Below are 6,000 nucleotides of genomic sequence, written 5' to 3' on the forward strand. Positions count from 1 at the left end.
TCTTCCTTTGAGCGCTATTCCCCACACCTGCTTTGTTTTAGCAATCAAGAATATTTAAGTTGTTGCTATCTTTTTTTGTGTGGACATTGTTGATTGTCATGTCATGTACGGATGTACTTTGTGGACGCCGTCTCTGCTCCACACGCAGTAAGTCTTTGCTGTCGTCCAGCATTATGTTTTTGTTTACTTTGTCGCCAGTTCAGTTTTAGTTTCGTTCTGCATAGCCTTCCCTAAGTTTTAATGCCTTTTCTTATGGGCACTCACCTTTTGTTTATTTTAGGTTTAAGCATTAGATACCTTTTTACCTGCACACTGCCTCCCGCTGTCGCCTGCATATTGTAATCACGACAAACCATCATCGTCTCACACTTCGTGTTCCCGACATCTACAAAACAATTAGCTACCAGCTTCCACCTACTTATATTGAGGAGAATAACATGGTTACTCTGCCGAGCTCTAGACAGCACAGACACTCAACAACGGCACATTATTTGCAGATTATAATTACTGGTTTGCAAAAAATATTTTTAACCCAAATAGGTGAAACTACATAATCTCCCACGGCACACCAGGCTGTATCTCACGGCACACTGGTTGAAAAAACATGGTTGAAAAACACTGCTCTAGGCGGAGCCAAAACGAATGTGACAGTATCACGGGTTGGGCGACTTGAAGGCGGATCCGTATAGCAGTCTTCTGCTGTGTGGGAAGTTGTAGCCTAATAGATTAAATACGTATATTTACTTTTTATATATATATTTATATATTATATATTTACTTTATAGAGTGAATTGACCATTTTCTGTTTCTGCATATTGACAATATTGTTAGTTTAAAAATACAAGGCAATGCATATGTAAGCCTATATTGCTGTAGTAGGGCTTAGTGAATTTTTTAGTTTCCTATTTTATCCTACAGCAAGAACAGAGGGGATTTTGAAAATAAGATAAAGGGGTCCAAAACGGCCAGATGAGCCAGGGTTTTTATGAGTCCGTTGATGGTCCGCGGCGGGAGGTTAGGCTTTGATCATGGGTGCGGAGCGGATGCAGCGCGCCGTCCAGGCGCACCCGCCGCGGAAATAAGGCTTTGATCATGAGGAGCGGATTTAGCGCGCCGCCACGGCGGATCCGCGACCCGCCGCCGTGGCGGATACGTTCCTGAGAGCAAGTGGACGCCGATGCGGGTCCGTTTTGCGGTTCCGTTCCGGAAAGCGCGATACCTCCGCGGGGGATCCGCCGCGGAGTGTTTTTGCTGTGTGGGAAGGCCACCGGCCTTGATAATATTCCCTCCAGATTCCTCAGGGACTCTGCCTCCATCATTGCCCCGATCATCACGCACATAATAAACCTATCAATTACACAAGGCCAAGTACCAAAAGATTTTAAGATAGCAAAAGTAACTCCCCTCTTTAAAAAAAGGAAGCAAATTGGAACCTGGTAACTACCGACCTGTTTCTATTCTCAGTTCCATTTCGAAAGTAATGGAGAAAATAGTTTATGAACAGGTCGATAGTTACCTTGCTACTAATAAACTCATCAAACTTTTGTCAGAAAAAAACACAATCATGTGTGCTTAGGGAGTGTATCCCTGCAGACTGTATTGATCTATATTGATATTTAATGTATATATTGTGTTTTTTAAGTTGATTTCATTAAAAAAAATAAAAATAAAAAATACATTATTTTTATTTTTTTAAAATTTTATTTCTTGTGCGACCCGGTACCAATCGGTCCACGGACCGGTACCGGGCCGCGGCCCGGTGGTTGGGGACCACTGATCTAAATCATTATCAGACATCTTAAGCCATTCTGGCCTACTCATCTGAAATAGTCGTCTTACTTTGGCTGCATTAAGTTATTTTATTACTAATAACATCGGACTGCAAGAGAAAGTGATGGATATTGATAATGGATATTAGTTTGCATGCTCATACTAAAGTAGCTTTCAGAGCTGTTTTATGGACTTTTTAGCAATACAATAGTGTAGTTACTACTGTATAACTGTATTACTGGAATACCCCCCTGCCTTGTGGGTTAGTCTGGGAAGACAAAAGGCTAGGGGAGCACACCCTGAGAGAAAAGCAAGTGCTGGTAGGCGCACCATAGGCGGTCCTCCGACAGACCGGAGCTCCGGCAGCCTCCTGCAGCCTCCTGCAGCTGTGAAGAGGTGCCGGTCGTCCTGGGTTTCCCTTGCCACCGGATACAGCTCCCCACAGCAAAGAAGTGACGTTGGAGTCTGCACGTATCCCTCGTCGATAAAGACCTCAACGGCGGAGTGGGCGGATGATGGTTGCATAGAAGCTCCACAATGGTCACAAAGGCGGAAGAAGGCTGCAGCAAAGATGGGCCCCCAATTGTCTTGGTCTCCATGCCATTGGACCCTGGCCTTCTCTTTGCCAAGGCTCTTATACTAACAATGTTGCCACAGTTTGGTTATCATACAGGTTACAGAACGTAAATGAAGTATTGGTGACGGTTTTTGAATGCAATTTGAAAGTGATTTAGTGGTAGAATTGATTGCTCCCATTAGCTGCATTGCTAGCTACATAGAACGAGTTGATTTTTACATGTTAATATACAAAAAAATGATTCTCCAACTTCATGTCTCTCATAATGATTGTAAACGATCTGCAAAATTCCCAAAAAAGTGCAGTTCCCCTTTATGATTCTGGACAAATGATACGGCTATTGATATATAATATATATTAATAGCCGTATCATTTGTCCAGAATCACCTAAAATGTAACAAGATCATCGATCACGATCATATAATCCAGGGGTGTCCAAACATTTTCCAGCGAGGGCCACGTAGAGAAAAATTGTCCAGAATCACCTAAAATGTATCAAGATCATCGATCACGATCATATAATCCAGGGGTGTCCAAACATTTTCCAGCGAGGGCCACGTAGAGAAAAATTGAAGGACGCGAGGGCCACTTTTATACATTTTGTACATGAAAAATACTCAAACCAAAACAATGTGGGTGAACATATGCCAGAGGTGTGGACTCGAGTCACATGACTTGGACTCGAGTCAGACTCGAGTCATGAATTTGATGACTTTAGACTCGACTTGACAAAATGTAAAGAGACTTGCAACTCGACTTAGACTTTAACATCAATGACTTGTGACTTCACTTGGACTTGAGCCTTTTGACTTGACATGACTTGCTACTTTCCCCAAAACCTAAAGCTTAAAAAGTTATTTGGGAGCGCTCCGTAGCTTTCATTTTGTACGTGTCTGTCTATCAGCGTGTGTGCTGCGTGTCAGCGCGTGTGCTCTCAGTACAACAGCCAATCAAATTAGATCTACATTGTTTTCATCACACAGCATTCAGCCAATCAAATTGCAGGACAACCAATGAACAAGAGTTGTCAAACAACGCGCCAGTGAGAAACAATTATGCCAAAGTTGGTTTCGTTCGGGTATAAAAACTACGACTTGGTCAACAAAAAAGGAATTGCCGTATGCAAATCACGCTGTTTGAATATTACAGACGGAGACGCAACAACTTCCAACTTCGTTCGACATTTGAAGTTGCACAAAGAAGGGTAAGTTTTGAATGTAAGATAACGTTTATTGGCTAAGTAACGTGACTTTTATTTGCTGTGTAGTTAAATCAGTGAGGCTGTAAACTCACTGCTAACGTCATAACCATAGACATCTTATAAGGGTACACAGCATCGAGCGCTACTGCCTACTGGCGCAGACGAGACGCGGGGCCGCCATCTTGGAGTGGTGATCCGCTACACTCAGTGCAATTCATTTGGCAGGAGCAATGAACTGTCAGCGCATTTAATTCATTTTACCTCACTGAATACCACTCATTTTCACACGCTTTTTTGTCATACGTGTAGCTATGATAACGGACACATGTTTTATTATTCATAGTTTGCTTAACAGTAATATAATATTCTTATATGCTATAAGTGACCAGACGTCCGAGATCAAAACCGGGAATATAAGCCCAGAGAAGGGGGGGAAAAAAGGTCAGCTATTTTTTAAGTTGAAGAAACAATATAATTACGTTATATATACATGCGTATATCCTACATAAACAATGTATGAATACATTAGATATCTATATATCTTATAGACCGTATCTCTGTTGCTGCAGCAGCAGAGAGTTTATTATGTCTTGACACTTTGTATTGATACTTTGTATTACATTCTTCCCTTAAATGATCATGTTTACAGTGATTGTTATATATGTATTTTTTATGTATGTCGCTTTGGATAAAAGCGTCTGCCAAATACTTAAACATATATAAACACCTGAAAGTCTTTATATCAGCTAAAACCACCAATCTGTTTCACTGGATTCAGAATAAAACCAAATGCTGTCTTACCCAACAATGTTAGTATTTGAATATTGTTACTTGAAGACTTATTCCTGGTTACAATTATACTGTTAAGAAAGTATTGTCTTATATTTTGCCTAAAATGAGAATGCATCATAATCAGTGGCGGCTGGTGAATTTTGTTTTAGGTGGGTCTGAAAGTTTGTAAAGCAAACCCCTGTAGGGTCGTCATCCTCCCCCAGAAGATTTATTTGTGATTTTCACATAAATATATTGAAGATTTTTGCTCCTTCTCAACTCTGTGGTAATGTTATTTTCATAAAATACAACCAATAGTACATTAATGTTAAATCTTACTTGTGAAAAGTAATCCCCCGATTCCTATTTTCAACAGTCCGCTCATTTGAGCAGGAAAACGCTGAACACCAGCCCGGCATCTTTGTTTTCTACCTGTCAACTGTCAGTTTAGGCTGCTCGCCGGCTCCTCATCACCACTTCAAGATGCAATATGCTCGTGTCACAGCAACCAATACTGCGTCTACTTATAAGATGTCTATGGTTATAACATAGTTTCAAACACAGCAATATGTTGCGTCCACTGCAGTTTGCTACCTTATTCATACTTTTTATCAAGTGATTTTTTTAAGCAGGGTTGCATGAGGTACCTACACTTAACGTTACGTTAGTCAATGTATCACACACAGTAACATAACGTTAGACGGCGGTCAGCAGCACCGTGTATTTTAGCCACCTACAAAAAGACAAACATAGTCAAATAAAGGTCAGTTAAAATGTATACTATATTAAGAATATGTGTACATATTGCATAAGCCCTGACATCTAAAAAGTAAAACTCTGTTCATTGTTATGTTCATGTATTTGTTATGTTTTTCATATGTACGCACACATAAACACACATACAGTATGAGATGAGATCAATGAGATAAGGTAAGAACAGAATAGAAACTGCTGTGGAACTAGTTACAATGCAATATGCCATGGAAATACAATGTTAACACTTTTGTACAAATAAGTACAGTTGCACTTGTTTTTGCAAATGTGTTTATTCTGTAAAGGAATGAGTTAAATGTTTAAAATTGTTTAAACTATTAAAATGACTGGTTAATAGTGCTATTATGAATTGCAATGTCAGTACTATTTTTTTTCCTGCTATTTCAAATGCACTTGTTTTAATAAATAAATACAGCGGTTTAAAAGCATACACAATCTGTGTAAAAATATTAGTCTGTGGTTAAAAGGACTTGAAAGGACTCGAAACTCAAAATGCAGGACTTGTGACTTGACTTGAGACTTTCCAGTCTTGACTTTGGACTTGACTCGGGACTTGCCTGTCTTGACTCGGGACTTGACTCGAGACTTGAGGGCAAAGACTTGAGACTTACTTGTGACTTGCAAAGCAATGACTTGGTCCCACCTCTGACATATGCTAACATTTGAAAAACACTTCTACATCCTAGCTTTGTGTTATAGATAACAAAGCAATAAAATCATTAATGATTATTTTAATAATTATTTTATTTGTATTTATGTTAACTGTGCTCTAAAGTAAGCTTGTATTTACTAATATTGAGATCCTCAACAGGCGGACCGCGGTCCATGTCCGGACCCAGCGACGTGTCCGTCCGACCCAGCACGAATTATAGTAAAAAAAAAAATAATAATAATAATTTTTTTAAAA

The sequence above is a fragment of the Entelurus aequoreus genome, linkage group LG19, assembly GCF_033978785.1.
Source record: "Entelurus aequoreus isolate RoL-2023_Sb linkage group LG19, RoL_Eaeq_v1.1, whole genome shotgun sequence".
In the NCBI taxonomy this organism is placed as follows: Eukaryota; Metazoa; Chordata; class Actinopteri; order Syngnathiformes; family Syngnathidae; genus Entelurus; species Entelurus aequoreus.